Below are 21,074 nucleotides of genomic sequence, written 5' to 3' on the forward strand. Positions count from 1 at the left end.
GTGTGTGTGTGTGTGTGTGTGTGTGTGTGTATGTTTGTATACTCATATAAACTTGATGGGTTTTACAAACTGTGGGGCAGTGGAGACAATGCTAGCTCTTTATTCAGTGTCATTAATCACTTGCCCTTCCAAGTGAATTAATATCTCTGGGCCTCATCATCTAATTTGTAAAATTAGGCAGTGGACTAGATTATTTTTAGGGGAGCAACTATCAGATGATATTAGGCTTTTTACTTCTTTTCTATCACAAATTCTAAGAATCATACCCTCTAGGTTCCCATCATTTTCATATTGCAACCACTTCCTCCTTGTTAATGAGAATAAAATCTAGAATAAATATTTCTTTTTGTAAATTCCTCTACCTCTCAAAGAAGGAAGTTGTCATTAAAGTAAATCAAGAAATTTTTAGTTGTTCTGCTTTTGACAGAGAGAACATTGCTATAGATTTCTGGATAAATGAAGTTTTCTATTGCTCTATGTTATGCTTCTGTGACAAGGTTTGTAATCTGTTTACCATACTCCTCATCTGTTTTTTCTCTCTGTTCAAGTATTCTATAATATCTGTATACACACTTTGTTGCCATTAAGGCTGTTGCTTCTTTTTCCCTTGATCATTACCCAGATGTTCTCCAGATCTTTTCACTATCAAGTCAATCGACAATCATTTGTTAAATGTTTACTAGGTGTTAGTAACTGGGATCCAAAGGTTAAAAAAAAAGAGTTTTCTACCCTCAGAGAACATGTATCCTATACTGAGAGACATACATATATACAATAATTTATAAAATAAATATCAGTATTATGGAAGATATACCATTATGCTGTATGCTTTTAGTTTTGGGGAAAACCTTTTCCCAGAATAATTAATTGTAGATGCCAAAGAAAGGGAATTACAGGGTTATGTAAATAGACAGCTTCTTAGACAAGTTAAGTTCATAGATTCTCTCTTGTAGGAGACCTCTATCTTGAAGATCTCTGGCTCCAATAAATATTCTGATGGAATTAATTAGAGATCTTTTGTTGCACCAAATTGGTGTGATGGGATTGGGATTAACTGGAAAGAAATTGCCTCACCAGAATAAACCTGATCTTTGCCAACTCCAGAGATACCTAGGTTAACAAGTTTCAACCCCGAGACATCCTTTACCTAAATCACCTGATATTTTGACCCCATTACTCATTGTCCCAATAGAGACATTGTGTGTGTGTAAATACACACACACACACACACACACACAATGTCTCTATCTCTCTTTGTTCTGAATAGTTGCTAGCTGCCTGGCAGCTGCCCTTCAGTTGCTGCTAATTAAGCTTTTTATCTTTTAGCTTAGCCTTTTGATTTATTGACCTCCAGGTAAATAGACTAAGATGAGAGGAATTACTCTCTAGGAGGATCTTACTTAGGATCTCTCTGTTGGGGAATTCCCCAATGGTGGCAAAATGGGCATTAGGCACTGGATTTGGTATTAAGAATATCTGGGTTGAAATCTGCTTCTGCCTATTAATAAATAAATTAATAAAAAAAAACTGCTATTAATAAATAGCTGGTTAACCCCTGAACTAGTCACTTGAAACACTTTCTCTCCAAAATGAAGGATTTGGAATCCATAGCTCTTCAGGGACTCTGATACTGTGATCATGCAGTGACTTTTTGAACAATCCATATTGTTTCCTAGATCTGTAATTTACAAATTATTTAGTAGGAACTTAGTTGCTTGTTGATTTGATTTGCATCTCTAGTTTACTTTCAGAAAGATATTGTAATCTCCTGGAAGGTAGGCACTATATTATATAAAGTAAAATTTTCCTTTTCTTCTTTCCTCTTCTGATATACCACACTCAAGACCCAGGAAGTAATTTTTTTAAAAAAAGATCTCTTGAAGCACCCCAAATTTATGTTTTGGTGAAGATGCTTTCACCTGGAGTTAATTTACTCTTACTTTATGCAAAATCCTAACAGGAATAGCTGTAGACACCGAATGATGAAGTTTGGTAGTAATTCACATGCAAAGAATTCACAATGGCTTTCTCCTTGCCAAAAAGTACATTTATTTATGAAAAGATGTTATGGAAAAAATGAAGAGAGAAAATAGACACCAGGAGTGGTAAACATGAAATAGATTTGGGAGAGCATATAATTAGCAAGAAAAGGTTAACAAAGGAAAAGACAAGTTCTCCAATGGAACTCACAGTTAACCAGGAAAAAGGGAATACACCATGAGGTTAGCACTCTTAAAAGAGTTAGGTAGCTAAAGCAAAGAGAAAGACACCATGAAGAAGAATATTGTGGTGGGGATTCAGCAAGGTTGGGGTAGGCCATGAACAGATTTATAGGAGAAATTTAACCTTTGAAATTTGACATCATAACTTGGCTTTTTGATTACCCAAGATTTCCACAGGAGTGGGAAAATAAGTCAGAGTTGATCTCCATCTATGCCCTTCTCTGCTTGTCAAAGAGAGTAATTTTATTAGTACTTCAGGCTTTCTCTGCCAACCCCTACCTAGTTATCCAAGACCTCATCACCCACTATATGTAATATTTATTGCTAAGGAAAGACCCAAAATTCATATAAGAAAGTCAAACAGCTGATTAAACTTGTGCAAGGATGGTTGGAAAGGCAGACAGATACATTAACTGATTGGGTGAGGAAAAAACCATCTAGCAGAACTCAAAAAAAAAAATGGTAGTGGTAGTTACTTTAAACTGCAGCTTTTGGACACTGTCAACCTGAATACTTCATTTTTTTGTAACACTGATTTCTTTTCTTGGTTCTCCTTGCTGGTTACTCCTCAGCTTTCAATTTGAATCCTGTCTTTTTCAAGTGTGTGTGGGGGTCCCTTACAGTTCTGTTTGGCACTATCTTCTTTTAAATACATTTGGAAAATCTTATCTATTACCATGGGTTTAGATATCATCTCTAAGGAGATGGTACTCAGTTCTGTATATCTATCCTTGGTATCTTTTGAATTCTCCTTCCACATCACCAACTGGATCTTGGACTTTTCCACCTAAAGATGTGTTCTTAGTTTCCCTTTAAAATCATTTACTAGACTTATAGTCATCTAGGCTCTTAACTTATCTTGAAATCTTCCTTCATATTCTCTCAAGCCTCATCCAATTATTTGCCCATTCATATTGATTGCACCTTTAGAACATCTCTTACATCTTGACTTAATCCATTCACATGATTACCACAGTTGTTTAGTGTCTTTCTTTTCTCATGGTACTAATATAATAGTTTCCTAATTAGTTTCCTTCTGATCTCTCCCTTCTCCAACCCATCCCTTCACTCAGATATTTTAAAAAAAGAAAAAAGAAAGAAACGTAAAAGGAAAAAAAAATCTTCCATTGGCACAGTTTTGATCACAAACTCCTCAGTTTTAGATTTTAAGCCCTTCTTTAAGGCTTCTATTTGTCTGTTTAGACTGTTCTTCATATGCTCCATTATCATAGCCACATCAAACCACTAACTACTCTTCAGCCTCAACATTTTTTCGCTTCATATATTCATATCAGTCATCATCCTTTCCAAAAAATACCTTCATTTGCCTGATCTTTGGCCTCTTGATCCTTAACTTCCTTTTGGGCCACAACTCTGTGTCAAAGCCTTGATGCTTTCAAGAGCATGAAGTTTTGTGTTTACTTGCGTTGGTCCATTCTCCAATCCCTGATTTCATCTCTCAGTGCTATTTTTACTTCTTCACATAGTCAGTGGCTCCGAACTGTAGTTCTTAGCTTCCTTAGGCGGATTGAATTCTGAAAGGTTCTCTATAACTTGGTCTTTTTAGTTTTAATATCAGAATTTGACTTCTATCTTTATAAAAAAAGTTCTCAGCTTTCAAAATGTATACTCTGGCTCTCAAGTTATTGGATATAGGCTCATGTTTATTTGTGTTTATTTGAGCAAATAAAAAATGTAAAAGGCTTACGTTAAACCTACATAAATGGACAAGAAAAGCCTTTTTTTTTAACCAGTTGGATTTTACCTTTTACAGGATAACATCTATATGTATCGTCTTATAACATTCTCTGTTTTAAATCCTTTTCTCTTTTTCTTCCTTCCTCTTCACCTTTCCTTTTTCGCCTCCATACTTCCTCCCCTAGAAATTCCCTCCACTAACTGTGAGGGCTGGTCACAGTCTCAGCAAAATAATCTCAAAAACTGTTAAATGAGGTGCCAGTTATATCAGTGGAGTTGCTTGCCTTAATGAAGAGAAGGCAATTAGTTGATACAGTGTTGAGTGTTGGGCCTGGAGTCAGGAAGACTCATCTTCTTGAGTTCAAAACTGACTTCAGATGCTTAACTAGCTTTGTGACACTGGGCAAGTCACTTAAGCCCTTTTTGCCTTAGTTTCCTCCTCTGTAAAATGAGTTGAAGAAGAGAATGGCAAACTACTTCAGTATCTTTGTCAAGAAAATCTCAAATAAGGTCACAAAAAGTTGGACATGATTGAAATGACTGAACTCTGATGAAGAACAGCTTCTTTTTGAAGTCTAGGCTTGCCCCCTTTCTGTGTAGCATGCCCATGCCAGAATTTCATTCTAGCTGTCTTGGCTTTTGCTCCTCCAGTTTCTATAGCATTTCATATAACATTGCCATGTACACTTAGCTTTCAGTTTATTTCAGGTATCCTGCTCTACAACAATTGCCTTTCTCTTCTTTTTCTGATTTTTCCTGATGGTTTTCTCTTCTTTAGAAATCTCTATTCCAGTGGGTTTTGTTTTTGTTTTTCAGTGTGCTTATTTTCTGTCCAATACATAAGCAGGAACCAAAGTACCAAGTGGATTCCATCAGAACTGCTTAGATTCTTTAGACACGAATCTTCTCCTTTTCTACTTATTACATTTAATATCACTATTGAGGTATTAGGATCTAAATATAGAATTTCCACTTTCAATGATGATGAAATTAGTTTGATATAGAAATGTAGGCAAATTGGTTCAGGTTTCTGCTCATTGTTGTCTTGCTTGCAGTTTTATGTATAGATGCTTTTGGGTTATGAGATTCAGTTGCATCTTATTCCAAGGGTTTTTGCTGTTTTAGATAATGTTGCTGATAATCTTCCATTTTCTTTTTCTGTAGGAAAAAACAACACCTTGTACACAGTAGACACAATATAAATACGAGTTGATATGAATTACAGCTGTTGCTTCCATTATTTGATTACTATGAATGATATCATTTAGCAAGTTAAAAAAAGTGGGTTCTGTTTAACACAAAGTGTTGGGCTGAGGTATGCTTTCACATTGGATAAGACTTTGTTTTTTTTCTGATAGAACTTTAGCTAGGCTTGCCAAGCAGCTTTATGGTATCTCAGGGTGGATTGTGTGGTTATTTGAATAATCCCCCTTTCGCAGAAGATTAAGATCCTAGACCTTTGGGACCACCACTTCTTGGTCCAAGGGCAAAAACCTGTTTATCTTTTGTAGCTCTGGTTAAGCCCTACATATGGTAAAAGTCCCAGCTCTAGGAGAGTGACCACTCCTGGTTCACAGATAAACATGCATGGATATCAGGAATAATTCCCTCTGGAGAGAGTAGAAAATCCCCAAGGGAGAGATTATTTTAATAAAAACTCTTGGGTTCATTGGCCTTGTCTTTTGCAGTTTGTAGTCTGAGCCTAACTCTCTTGACTTAGAATGTGTACTAGAATAGAATGCCACTACTACATATAAAGTTCAGTGATTCCATCAGATTCTTTTAGTAACAATTATAGTATCAATAGAAATGAAAGAAAATAGTATTCCAATATGCTACCAAATCAACACTACTTAGATCTTAACTTCTGGGTAAAGCTCTGAGGAAATGCTGTGAAATCAAACTTTTCCCTATATTTTCCTTTTGGTACCATTTCTTTTGCTTTTCCATATTAATTTTTTTTTAAACCCATTAAGAAACCTAGCTTACAAGTACCATTTATTTATTTTTGGAAAGCTAGATAAATTTGGAGAGAAAAAGACAACAGAACATTTAAAAATGCATATATTTATCCATTTCAGGTTTTCCCATGGGGAAATTTGGGAATCCGTTTGACACCATAAACCGATTTCTGGTTTATTCCTTAGTGTGGATTAAAAAAGTTCCTTTGGCAACATATTCCTCCAACACGCTGTACCCATCATGTGAATGGAAAGAGCTCAAAACCTTCCTTTCAGGACTGTATCTCTCAGCCTCTGGCTCCTAGAAAAAACCAGTGTGGTTCTGATGTGGGATGGAGAGAGTGGTTTGCATTGGCATTGGTTCTGTGGGTGCTTTGGGGCTGGAGAGCACACAGTTGTGGGCTAGAGATGCTTGCTATCCTGTATTAATGTGGCCAATATGTGAAACCATGGCACCCACAAGACTATACAAAGGTCCATGCCAAGGAGAGTTTGGCAAATACTTCCAGCTGAAGAAATTTCAGTTTCAAATTGTTAGAATTTGTCCTTTAACAGTTTCTTATCATAGGGGTTTGGGGTGTGGTCTGATGATTTTTGAACCTACATGGGAATCCATGTCATGCAAAGAGGGAATAGTAAGAACTAAACTTCAGTTTAGTTTAGTTTTTGTTTGTTTTTTAAAGATATACCAATCCAGTTTTGGCTTCTTGAAAATTCCAACTTATACCTATGTCAGGAATAGTGTCCTCTTACGATACTGTATATTCAAAGTGCAGATCACATTATGGGTGGTTGTTGCTTGGCTTGAATAGAAATATGTTAGAAATGCTTCTACTGTTTGTTCTTTTACTGGGCTCTATCCCAGGATAGTAGGGCTAGGAAATCTATACATAGGGAAAGGAAATGAGTGTGGAGGGTGGTGCATTTTGTGTGTGAGTTTAGTAATCCAAACTTTTGATTGCAGTTCCACTCTTGAGGTTTCCAAATCCATGGGAATTTTCTCCACTTTTGTGGGTTGCCCTTGCTACTTCATTATATTCTACTTTAGTTTAGATAACCCCTTGTTTTCCCCATCCACCCTTTTTAGTTAGTGAGCTATCTCTTGTTCAGGCATATTTTCAAAAGAAAAAGTGGCTTGTAAGTATCAAGAAGTTAGTTTATTGACTCTTATTGTACCTCTGAGCACCTACTAAATTATTTGTTAGTCTGATGGATATGTGGCTACCTAACTATGGGGCATGAAATATGCACTGTTCTTCTAATACACTGTAGGGAGACCTGTTTATAAAGTATTTAGTATTGGTTTCATAATGCACTGTTGACAAGAGGAGACCATGAAGCTCAAAGATCAATCTCATTTTGGCCCATGGTATTAATGCTGCTTTATAAAGCTCTATGACAGGTCACTTAGACAATGGTCCTTAATAAAAGGACTTTGTGCCAGTGGATTATAGTATGACTGGCTGCTAGAAAGGCATGCTTTAGTGGCTGCCAAGGCTGCAGATGAATCTCTTTGTCCAAGTCCCTAAGGTGACTTTGTGGCGGCGGCTGCTCCTGGCCAGGTGATGCAACTCATCATTTCCCTGTTCTCTAGAGTAAAGAGAGACAGAGAGTGCCGAGTTCCTGCTAATGCAGCTCTCACTAATTGTCCTGAGAATGGCTGTGACACTGGGCAACTCTAGACGATGAATCACATAATAATTAGTGAAAGCTAACTATCCCAATCTTGGCTGCACATTTGCAATGAAATGACTTTCCTAGTCACTGAAACTCATTCATGTCATGTGGCATACAGAATTATGATTTTTCCTTTTTTAAAACTTATTTTATTTGCTTGTGAAAGATTTGTAGGTAGGATGTGGAGGGCATATTTAAAATTGAGAAGGGAATAATGATTAAATAATTTGAATAATATCTTTCCTTGTGTTCTTTGCAGGAACCAATCATTTAATTTTATAGGAATGATTTCTAAAGGCAATAGTTTATGATGAGATTTTACATAGCATGACATATACCTTAAAGTTATGTTCTACTCTGTTTTAATTAAGTAAACGGTTCCTGAATTTTAATTGCTTCATCTCTTAACTAGATTCTGTACTCTGATAACAATGTTCTTTCTTCTCATGGAATCTCTTCTTTGCCCTCATCCTACACTCTAGTCAACTTTTTCTTTTCTTAGATTCTCCTTCTAGTTTTATTTGCCTTGATAGCCAACCTAGACTCTATGGACGGCCATTTAAAAAAATGACCTTGTCAAAGTCTTGATATTCTCTGGTACTTTCTAATATCCCTACCTTATCAGTCACCAAATCAGGGTAACCAAGACTACCTGTATTCTCTTTGTTTCCATTCTAGGGATGCCAAATATTTCTTTAGATGATCATTCCATATTATTTAACCTTCTCTAAGTCTTCCCTTAATGATCTGTTATTTTTCAGTTTTTCTTCTTTTTTGACTCCCTGTCACTTTTTCTTCAGGAACTATTTCAAATTTTTTTCAATTTTCCTGTTACTCTCTGGGTATGACAACAATCAGCTTCCCTGAGAAAAAAACATCCTAAACTCTTTGCATCTTCATCTCTCGTTCTTATTTTTCTTGTTTCAGAAAATTATATGGCTCCTTCTCTTGGTGCTAAAATCTCCCTAGAACATGTTCTCTTGATCTCTCCATTTCTTTCCTGCTTCTTTAGGACTTTGATTCATCAGTTATCCTCTATAGTTTTGCATTTTCATTATCCTTTTGATTTCTTCCTTTTTGCCTATGGATCTTTTCAGATCTTTGTGTATTAAAAACAAACAAGCAGGAACTCCAAAGCTTCTCTGGATTCTGTAATCTCTTGCAGATACTGTATATATTTTGCCATTCTCTCCCTTCTTTTGCTGTTTTCTGTCTTACCATTATTCTTAATTCATCTATCTTCATTTCTGTTCCCTTCTTCCCATATCTGCCAGTGAAACTAATGATTCAGAGATTCATTGGTGATCGCTCAGTTATCAAATTCAATGGACTTTCCTTTTTTTGCATCCCTTTTGAAACTTCTGCTTTATTGAATGGTGGTAACTACCTCTTCTATTGGATACTGCTTTTTCCATTGGCTTTAATAATACTGTTTTGTAATAGTTTGTTTCCTGTCTCTCCTTGTTCTTTATCAGTCATGCTTTTTCTCTTTAAAATCTGGCATTTATGCATGATAAACCTCTCATTTCTTTTCACTGTATACTTTATCTGCATACTAGCACAAGTCTCACCATGTAAGCTTAGGTATCTTGTTATCACCTCAGATTTCAACATGTCCAAGGAAGAATGCATCATCTTATTCCATTTAAAGCCATTTCTCCATCCCAACTTCCTTATTTTTGTTTACATCACCATTCTCTCAGCTGTCTAAGTTGGATCTGACGCCTCCTTTTTCCTTGTGCTCCACATCTAACCAGCTTATCAGATTGGTTCTATTCCTGCTAGGTAGTATGGTAGATTGTTGAGCCTGTACTCAGATTAGAGTTCAAATATAGATTCAAGCATTTATTGTATGATGCTGGGTAATCATTTAAGTCCTGTTTGCCTCACTTTCCTCAGTATAAAATGAGTTGGAGAAGGAAATGGCAAACTATTCTAGTATCTTTGCCAAGAAAATCCCAAATGGGATCACTAAGAATTAGATACTACTAAATAACTTCCTTCATCAGTTTCACTGGGCAGCTAGGTGGTGCAGTAGATAGAGCACAGAGCTTAGAATTGGGAAGAGAGAGAGTTTCATAAGTTCAAATCTAGCTTTGAAGATGCTTAACTATCTAACCCTAAGTAAGTCATTTAACCTTGTTTGCCTGTTTCTTCATCTAAATGAGCGGGAAAAGTAAATAGCAAATCATTCTAATATCTAGTATCTTTGCCAAGAAAACCCCAAATAGGGTCATTAAGACTTGTATTTAATTAAAACAATTGAACAAACAAACCAACCAACAAACAATAAAATTGCCTCTATATCCATGATATTTCTGAAAGTGATCCTGTCATTTTCATTTTCACTGCAACCAACTTTGGTAAGGCTTTTGTTATATTTTGCTTGGATACTTAGATTCCTAACTCATTCTGATTTCAACCTGTTCCCACTGCACTCCACCCTAGCATTCTGTTTCCAGATGAATTTTCCTTAGAGCATGACTGAAAATTTCAACCTCCTTCTTAGGTTTTCAATAGCTCCTTATTTCCTATCAACTGAGGTTCTGGCTTTTTAAATCTGGCATTTAGGAACCTCTGTAAGTTGACTTTTCAGCTTCTTCTACGTTGTTCTTTTAAATGCACCAAATTATTGGCTGGTTCAAATATATTCCTATGTTTTCCTGTTGTGATGTTTTATTATATTCCCTTCATCTATAATGTCTTCTCCTTGTCCCTGTCCACTGAAAACTTACCCACACTTCAAGATCTAGTTCAGGTTGAGATTTCCCATAATTATTGCAGTTGGAAATGATCATTCCCTCTAAATTCCTATTTTTGGGAGGCTTGGGGTGGTGGTGGGAGGAGGAGGATATCTTTTGTGTAACAATGATCAAATTCTGCTTTGTATCATCAGTGTTTACATATGTGTATTACCTTCCCCACTAGATTGTAAATTCCTTGAAGATAAGAACTGCTTTGTTTATCTTCATATCCTCTAAGATGCTTAGCATAGTGTGTAGCAGTAATGCCTTAAACATAATATATAGGTCCATAGATGTTTATGGTATGAATCATGACTTTAAAATGGTACCAGTGGGTGGGAAATCAATTCTAAAAAGAAAAAAAAAAGTGAAAATTTTAAGTATCGATTAGATTTCTATGTTAACAGCCATGCTAATTCAATTTGAAATGTTTATGTGTGCAAATTTTAGAAGGGAGGAGTGAGGAATGAGACATAGGGTCCACCATTTAGACACTGCTGTTTTCTTAACAGGGTAATTGTGGTCAACAGTGATAATAACTATCCAGCTGCCAGAAATTTAGAAGGAATATCGTTATAATAATATGCATGTACATATATGAAAAAAGTTGTGTTATCAAGTTGAGGAAACTCTCTGGGACACTTATGTTCCTGCAGAGACTTGATTCTGGATCATCTGGATCATCTTTGGTCATTTTCTTCCCCATATTCTTGTGATTCTGATATCCTGGTTTGACAAGGATGTCATTTTCTGTTTCTGTCACTCTTTAATGAATCAGACTTATTTTAGTTCTTATTCCATGATTCAGCATCTTCTATTGATAGCCTTTCCTTTATTCTCAGGTAGGGAAGAGTCAGTCTAGATTGTAGAATACTCAAATGTCATCCCATAGAATAATCTCATTTCGGTTCTTAGCCCTAGGACTGATGATGCAAGTGTTGTTGCTATGAGAAATAGTGTACCAACTATACGGAGCTTTGTGAAAAAGAAAATAGCACAGGATTTGGAGTCAAGAAACATGAGTTCAGATCTGGTTCTATACTTGCTTCCATTCTTAAAATAAATGCTTCAAATACTTGATGATTTCTGTCTGTGTTAATGAATGTTATGGATTGAAAGTGCAAAAAGTTATAATACATTTTCATTGCAGTTCTTATGAAAGTCATTTAAAAAGATTAATCACTGATATACTAAGAGCTAATGCTTCTTATTTCTTAGAGTCTGTGATTATCATTATTATTTTAGTATGGGTCTCTCTACAACTGATACATATCATAATACTGATGTCCTTCTATAGATTTTCTTAAATTGTGGTAGTTTTTTTTAAAAAAGCACTTCACTGTATGCAGTGCAGTTATCTTTTGGTGTTAAACATCTCCACATTTAAGTGGACTTAGTTTTACACAGAGAGACAGATGCTTTCTGGACCTGTATTTGACGCATCTTTAGGTTGGTATCTGATAATAAATATGATATATTTAAAAAATAATTTTATAGTGTTTATGTTATCTCCTCTCCCTACAGACATATGATCATTTATGTAGTAATGCCATGTAGAATGAATTGGAGCAAACCTAGAAAATTTTAATGAAAACGGAGCATGTGTTGATACTTAAAAGGAGTGAGGAATGTTGTTTGTATTCTTATTTCTTATCAAGTCTATCCTTTTCTTTGAGTAGCCTTCTAAAATCTACTTCCCTAGCCCAATGCAGTGCATAATAGTGTTGGACATAGACTCAGAAAGACCTGTGTTCAAAGTCTGTCCAAGATACAAGTCTTTGGGCAAATAATATACTCTAGTTTTTTATCTGTAAAATGAAAGGGTTGAACAATATGCTTTCTAAAGTCTATCATACTTCTAAATCTTTAATCCTATTCTATATGAGTGCTGCTTTATTCAACTCTAAATATTCCAGAGAAAAAAATGACCATTGTTAGTCATAGATTTTTAATAGAAGAGAATTTAATTATATATAACCAGAGAAGGTAGCTAGGTATGGGGAATCCATTGGACTATTTAGGTTTTGCTTAGGTATTTATTTGCTTCATTCACTTATATTTATTATTTGTGAAATCTTTTAAAGAAATAAGAATATTCTTAATTTGTTTTATCTTAATTTCTCAATCCTTACAAATGAAATATTTTGTTTTAAGATGTAGACATGTGATTTTCTCCAGGGTTTATTGGTGATTTGGGATTTTAAGTAGGTTGGAATTTCATTCTTTTAAAAAATTATTTTAAGTTTTACAAATCATACCTGAGAGGATATCATCCATACTTTATATTCTTTTCTGTGTAAAATTGTAGAAATTGCTTTCCATTTATACAACAAAGCTTAAATAGCCTAATGCTGTCATGAAATGTGATATTACTGTATTTATGAATCTGCCTGTCTGATAGCAACTTAAATATTGAATTTATCCTGTTATGATAACTTCTCTAGGGCAATAGGTTTCTACGTCCACTTATCTTAGAAAGAAAGAACTATAGAAATTGGCTTGATAATAATAGTCTCTAGGAGGATTCCTTGTACCCCACCATAGTTATCTCATAATAAATCCGCACCATACCTTCCTCAATCTGATTTCACAGTTCATTCAAGGAAGTGTTCCCACAGTTTCCTTCCTTTTGAAGACTTAAAAAAAAAAGACTCTTTGTTGCCTGGGAGAAACTACTCTTTCTAATACTCCTGAGAGGATAGTACTAAAGTATCTCTAAAGCATTTTTTTCTCCTTGAACTCAAACAAGCTAACATGTTTGATCTTTGTAGGCAAGAATTTCACACCAACCTAAGATGATGAAAATCATTTCTGCCTTTGCATTTGTGCATGCCTTGCTTCTGAGTCATTCATCATTTTACTTACATTTGGTAAAACTGCTTTATTCACTTCACCTTACCAAAATCTTTTCAGCCTATCAAAATGGGGCAGAGTTTTTTGACAATAGAATATTTCCCTTATGTGTTTCTGAGAAGCTAAACAACTGATTAGCCTGTCAACAGATGCTATATCACAACCCTTTTCCAATTCAGTGCCAACACAAAATGTGTCAATCAATGCCCATGTCCCTCTTTGGAGAGAGTACAGTGAAGTATCTAGGTGATGTTTACTTTGACATTGCTGCTAATTCATGAGATATGTCTACCACCTCTCTGTTACAGTAATTGAGACCTGTGTCATCTTCATGTCTTTTATTGTTAAGGACTCTTCCTCTCATTGATCAAAGGTCATAAAATGAATAGGGTGGTATGTTTTTTTAAGTACACACTGCATAAGTGCACATTTCGATTTAGACTGCCACAACAAGAATTCATTTATTAAGTATCAAGCCCACACAGAGGCTGTGATTTAGGATGTATCAATGTCTTTTGTATTTGAAATTTGCTCTGAAGTAAATTTCGTCTGAAGACTCAGAACCTGATGTAGTTTTGGCTAATAAAACATCAGGAATACTCTTAAGGATGATCCTACATGTCTTGCCTTCATTTTTGGCTGTAGCCTTGCCCCCTGATATCTATATGGGGTTCTGGCTTTGGTTCCCAGATGTTGAAATGGCTAGCCCTTTGGCTGCCAAGGTCACCTGGAGAATGTGTAGATGTAAACATGAGGTAATATGTAAAGTTTTTACATGGTTCCTTAAACAGCAGGAGTGAAGAGTGGGTAATTTATAACCACAGTCAGATATGAAAACAGAAATTCCTATCTTTTCATACTTGCTTGATTTATGAGAACACTTAGGTGCCTTCTGGATCAGCCTATCCATAAGCTGATAATTGGTGTGTATTTCTGCCTAGAGGTTTTTGAGAGAAGTGATCGCAGAGATTCTCCATTCCTTCCACCCTACTCCCCAAAAAGAAGGATTTGCAGATATTTTATTTGTTCGGACTAGTGAGTCAAACCAGGACTAGTCACCAGATTTGATTAAGAAGTTGAAAAACATACACATTTATAAAAACTATCATAACATGATGCTCATATATGGGTAAATTATCTAATAAATTCAGTGACAAGGAGGAGCCATTGACCTAGAAACCAATCCTATTAGAGTTCTCTCAAATATAAAAACCGGTAGAATGGGTGGAAAAAAGAAATCTCAAAAAATCTTCATGATAGATAGGTTTGACTGTTATAAGAAATAGTTTTTAAAAAATGAAAGTTGTTTGCCCAACTTTTACTGCATGCCTTTCCCAAATGCTCTTAATTCTAGTGCCTTTCCTCTGTTCATCATTTCCCATTTATCCTTTTGTTGCTTTGTATATATTTATTTGCTAGTTGGATCATCTTTCTCCAACTCCCTCCCCCCCAGATTTCTTGAAGGCCGGAATTGTCTTTTGTCTCTTTGTAAACCCAGGCTTAGCACAGTGTCTGGCACATAGTAAGTACTTAATAAATGGTCATGGATTGTTTTATTTCCAAGAGAAACACATTTTGGATTATTAAGACAGTATTCAGCACAATGCCTGGCACAAAGTGCTTAATAAATGTGTTGCCTTGACTATTCATTCTTATTAAAAAAAATCTTCATTTCAAAAGGTGCTAAAAATCTAGTAATGTATGGTATACATTTTCAAAGATTGTTGGTGAACTTCTGATTGTTAGGAAGATTGCCATTTGGACTGTAAGAGAATCTTCACAGTCCTCCTTTTACCAAGATAGGCCATCACTAACTCAGGGAATGGCTATAGAATTCATGGCATCTAAATGTAATGGAATATTACTGTGGCAAAAGAAGTGATGAATATGAAGAATTAAGATTTGCCTAAGTAGACTTTTATTAACTGATGAAGGGTGAAGAAAGCAGAACCAGCCAAAGAAGTAGACAAGATTACCATAGTGTAAACAGAAAAGACACAGAAAAAGAACTTGAATTTTACATAATTTTGACCAAGCTTGGTCTGAGTGAAGAAGTGAGAAAATGCTTCTCCCAGCTTTCTTCACTTAGTTGGGGGAGTTCATCAGAGCAGAGTATTGTCTCCATTTGGAGACTCAGTTGATGTCTTGTTAGTTTTGCTGAACCACTTCCCCTCCTCCCTGCTTCTTCCATATCCTTTTTCATTCTTTGTTTTAAGAGATGGTTTGCAAGAGTAAAGGAGTGGGATGAGGAATATATATTGAAATGAAGGTGATTTAAAAACAAAAGATCAGCACTTTTTTTTTTTTGGAGGAAAAAGTCACTGTAAAAGAAATTTCTCTTTCTGTACAATATGTATTTCCTAGTCTCCTTCCAGTAAATTACATATGTGAATCAAGTAGAGATTGTTAGTATAGGTTATTTTGTGATTATTCATCATGAGGCTCAAAATTGAGGGAAGCTTGGATGAAGTGGCTGGTAGATTTTCCCCACCTCCCTTTTTGAAAAAATAAAGTCAGAAGTCTTCTTTTTCAGCTTCACAAAGAAAAGAAAACTTTAAAATAACGATAGCAGATTTTTTTAGGGGAAAAAAAATGTTGCTGTCAAATTTTTTTCTTTGGGAATATGGAAATTTGGGTGGATTATCTGTTTAGAGGAGGTTTCCTTTATTAATTCTTCCTCTTTTTTTTTTTTTTTTTTCACTTAAGACATCTGTTAACATTTCACACAGCCCAACAGATGTTGCAAAGCAAGTCCCATACTTTGTTCTCAAGAAAAATGACATTTCCTCAATTGAATCCCCCACCTCTGTCTGTGACTGTGCCCAGCCGGCTGCTTCTGCATAATTTGCACGTATTAACTTATCCACTCTGATGCAATACATATTTGTAACTTCAGCATTATCTTTAGGAAATAAGTAAGTCTGATTTGATAGGAAACTAGTGCACATGTTGGTTTAGTGAGTGAGGGGGGTGGTGGTGAGAATTTTTATCTCCTTTGAGAATTGCGTCCTCTTTCCTGGCATAATGTCAGTTATTTAAAAAAAAAAATCTATAAAACAAGTTAATTACATAAGCTTGAGTTGTTTCGCCATAAGGAAGGGCTGATTGTCATGCGATGTGGAGAGTCATTTTTATTATTTTGGCAAGAACAGGGACAGTTTTGTCCTGACAAGCCATTAGATGAATACCAGAGCATGTCACATGAAAAACCACTGATCTTTAACCCAGCTATGTACTTAACTGAGCCTCAAAAAGAAATTGTGAATAAAAGAAGAGGAAAGGGTAGTTTACTGTCATTCTGGATTATAGAATCTGTTAACAGTTGTAGCAGATTGAACTCTGGGAATTACAGGTACTATATGATAAATCAAAGGTAGATCTAGAAGAGTTTTCAAAGCTGAGTTCCTCAACTGTACATTCCTTTATGTTCATTTCATGTTATTCCTGAGTAATATTACCTATTAGCATTCATTGAGAAATGGAAATACTGAGTAGCATTTCAGTGCAATGAATATAAGATTTGTTTTTGAAAGCAATCATATTAACATATATAACATAACATATATAACATATATAACGTAATAATAGACAATAAGCTATGGCCTCATGCCTTGGAGAAAGACCAGAATCTTAAGGTGAGCACTTACGTATACATGCATGTATACATATATACATGTTTATGAATATATTTAGTTTAAGCCTGTGAGTTTATTGTATAGATAATTTCTAGTAAGGAAACTGCAGCTAACTGCAGATCTAGCATTGCTGTTAAATTTAAGGTCTTAAGATAAATTACCTGGGGAAGTGAAAGGTTAAGTAATTTGCCCAGAGTACTAAAACCTATATGTATGAGAGACTGAATTTGAATCTAGCTCTCACTGATTCCAAGGTTGTACTCTATCCACTGTGCCAAACTGTCTTCTCAAGTAATTCATAACTACCAGAAAGTATATAATTATATTTAGAACAAATGAAGCAGTTCTTTACTTGCTTACTTCCAGTATGAATGAGTATATAGAAAATTCCTTGATGTGAAAATGAAATAAAAATAGAAAACACATTACTGCTCACCAACTCAAAATACTGTAAAGATCACTAACATTTTAAAAGGATTAGTTGTGGGAATTTTGCTTGCAGAACTTAGAAGGGAAACTCTTTCTTGCCCTGCTGATTAAATTGTATTGTTTCCCTATAGTCTTGTTAGCTCATTTTAACCAAAATGCAAATTCTTTCCAACTAATTTCACCTCATTGAGGGTAAATACATAATTATAAGCATGAACATTTAAGAAATACATTTTTTCAGTAATTATACTTTTTTGGATTATTTTCTAAGACCATAGGCTTAGAATAAATACACCTATAACTATTTTACAGATTGTTGAAAATTTAAAAGAAAATATAAAGCATAGTATATTTGAACATTTTAATATGGCATTTGTTCAATGATTAGGCAAAAAGGGAAAATATTAGTTTTCTGTCATTTAAAAATCAAGTCCATGTAAAATAAGAAATTATTTTAAAGGTTATAATTTTGTTTAAGGAAAGTAAAATTTTTGAAATTTTAAAATTTTCTCCCCTTTGATGGAATATTTCTAAAGTATCCTTTTTTATTTTATGTGAACATTCAGAGATTGAGTTAAAGTTTTCAGCAAGTTTTTGTTTGTTTGTTTGTTTGCTCCTTTTTAGTTTTTCACTATTTAGTTTAATACTGTAAAATATCTTCGTGGCATTTTTTTTTTTTTTTTTTTGGTTTGTGATTCACATAATAACTGTGCATTTCATTCTTGAGATAGATACATTTCCATTTCCATAGTGTTTTCAGTGACTGTGGGTATTATTACACATTTATAGGGTACACCTCTTATTTTAGGTCAGATGCATTGTCTGAGGGGAAAACTAGTTTGCTTGCTTTAATGTCTGCATTTTTTTAATCTGAAAAATTATTGAGTAAGGAAATCTGTGTGAAAGCCAGAGTAGCAAAAAAAAAAAAAAAAAAAAAAAATCGATTCTTTTGGACATAAAATTTTTCCTGTGGCACTTTAAGGAACTTTTCCTTAAATAGTTCCAGACAAAATATTCAGTGAACATTATTCCATGATCCAGACTATACAGCCAAAGGAAAATCTCAGAAGCCATTTATCTTTTTTCTGCTTGTTGGAGTATGGTTTGTACCTATGCTCCTAAGAGGCTTCTCTTCTCTTCTCTTCTCTTCTCTTCTCTTCTCTTCTCTTCTCTTCTCTTCTCTTCTCTTCTCTTCTCTTCTCTTCTCTTCTCTTCTCTTCTCTTCTCTTCTCTTCTCTTCTCTTCTCTTCTCTTCTCTTCTCTTCTCTTCTTTCTCCTTTCCTTTCCTTTCCTCTTCATTTCTTTCTATTCCTTTCCTTTTTCTTTTCTTTTCTCTATTCTCCCCCCCCCCATTTTTCCCCCCTTCTTTTGTTAGAGGAGAAATAATAATTAGGCTTAGAGTAATTTGCATAGTATGTTATAGTTGGGGAACTAGTATCGAGTTCTAATGTTGAATTTGGATACATTTGGAGATACTGGATTTTCATTTTTTGAAAAACTTGATTTGAAATGATGCTAAGCTCAGTGTGCATATGCTTAATTTGGGGGGGGGGTGGAGGGAGAAGGATCTCATGAAGGTTGAAATTTTAGTCATTTGGACACATTTATTGGAGTTATGCACCTGGAAACACACAAAAGCTCTCCTCTTTGTTAACTTTACCTCCAAATAAGACTTTGATCAAACCTGCTTACCAGGTGCTAGTCTATCATAGAGGAGAAAGAATAGTTGTATTTGTATATTCATCTTTTTAGGTTTACTATAATGTGACAAGCCAGTCCTAAGTATGTGATAATACATAGTAGGTCTATCTCCAATAGATCATAGATTGATCTCAAAACTAGTGTCTAAAAGCTTAGTTTGCCTGTCATTGGCAGATACCTTTTTTTTTTTTTTTTTTTTTTTTTTTTTGAAGGCTGCTGGCTGAGAAGACCAGATTTGGATGTATTAGCTAGTCAGCCTAATAACCCTGCCCAGACTCTATTGATTTTCTAGGAGAGAGTTTATGAACTAAATAAACTTGGAGTTGGTGTCTTAATAAACTGCTTCTCTCAGTCTGTCACATTTAGTTACAGAAGTGTGCAGTTTAGGGGGAAAAAAGGCTAATTCTGTTACAGATTGTTCACAGCAGGGTCTCCAAATTAGCCCTTTGTTTTGTAATGCCACCTTGCTTGGGCTCGCTTTGAGCACATTTCTCAGTTTTACCCTAATGAGTTGCAACACTGATAATGTGGCTGATGATCTTTCATTGATTTCACTATCACTTGCTTGTCTGGTAATTGATCCGTTGCTGAGCCTCTAGTTAATTATATCGGCTTTGACATGGCCCAGTCCATGGGGAATTTCAAGTCTTGCAGAATAACAGTTTTAATAAAAGAGTCTATTACTGCAGGTGCTTGCTGCTGCATGCCAGTTGAATTTTGTGCTGGTGGTGCTGGTGATGGGTGGTGGTAGTTGTTATAAGATGCTTTCGTTATGTAGGAGAAGGCATACTGGACAGAAAGGTGGGTGGATGGGAGGAGAGGAGGGGGTAGAGAGAGAGACAGACAGACAGACAGACAGAAGACAAAAATAGAGAGACACACAGACAGAAAAGAAGAAACAGACAGAGAGGAAAAAAAACAGAAACAGAAAAAAACAAAGAGAGAGAGAGAGAGAGAGAGAGAGAGAGAGAGAGAGAGAGAGAGAGAGAGAGAGAGTGTTAAGAGAAGAGAGAGGAGGAAGCCTACTATTGACAGTGTCCTTAAGCCTCCCACAAATAACAGCCATTAGTGGGAAGGTCAGGAGCTGAGCCGGCAGCTTGACTGAGGCACTGAGTGCCACTTCAGAAATCAAGAGGCTAGCAAATTTTAGAGGGAGTTTAAGTGGGTAATAGCTAGCTGTAACGGTACAGTCACTGTTGGCACAATTGACTCATAGGGGTTCTCCCCCCCCAGAATATTTTTATTGACCACAGGTGGACTTAATATATTTTAAGGCAACAACTCTTTGGGTTCTTGTTTGTTTCCTCTCAGATATTGAATTTGCTGCTTTTGAGACTTTTTTTGTGCTTAATGGTGGTGAACTGGAGGGAAGTTTAACAGAAAAGCTTTCAGGAGATGTCGGTTCTAGAAGGGAAGGCACATTTGTGTCAACATAGTGTACGTTTTCTCATCTTTTCTCATTGTCCACTAATGACACAGAGCTACCATTGAAGCTTTTTTCTGTTTCTTTTGTTGTTTCAGAGAGTAAGGTTTATTGTTATTCTTGAGTTAAGAAGAAGCAGGCAGAGTGGTACATTTGTCCTCTATATTTGTAGGTGGTAGAAGATTAATGTTCCTTACATTTTAAGTTGAGGAAGGATGGCTTTTTCTTGCTGACTACTTTTATGAGGTGGCATGAATTTAGCTTTACATTTTTGAAGTTGCAGTGTTTATGCATAGTGTATCTTCTGCTTTTTCATAAAAGATAAAATAGATAATCGGATTTAATAAATAGGCTCTTTGATTTAAAATTGGCTTAATTTAAATACTGGGTGCTATCAAGGTTTGGTTTTATCATGTAGAAAAAAAGAGATCTTGAATGAAAAATGGAGTTTTCCTTTTACTATGTTTTTAGGGTTATTTATATATTTATTTTTCTCTTCTTTGATTCAAACCCCCCTCCTTTCCTTTTAAGATTTAAAAGCTTATTGTATGTTTCATCCAGGAACTTTAACGAAAGGTTTTTTGGGGTTTTTTTTGTTTTCCATTTTTGATCTTTTCCTCATTTTGTTTTATGCACTTTTCAACATATTGGTGATTAACTGTGCTAAGTGTTAGACGTTAAAAAGTACATATTTAATATTTTTTTTTAATTTTTGAAAAAGTGTAAGGTCA

At 35.2% G+C, this 21,074-nt stretch overlaps 1 protein-coding gene across 2 annotated transcripts in view; it reads left to right on the forward strand.

The window, feature by feature from the left end:
- Positions 1–21,074, forward strand: part of BNC2 (basonuclin 2) — a 505,888-nt gene that overhangs the window by 135,793 nt on the left and 349,021 nt on the right. The gene's annotated exons all lie outside the window — the stretch shown is intronic.

The sequence above is a fragment of the Sarcophilus harrisii genome, chromosome 1, assembly GCF_902635505.1.
Source record: "Sarcophilus harrisii chromosome 1, mSarHar1.11, whole genome shotgun sequence".
In the NCBI taxonomy this organism is placed as follows: Eukaryota; Metazoa; Chordata; class Mammalia; order Dasyuromorphia; family Dasyuridae; genus Sarcophilus; species Sarcophilus harrisii.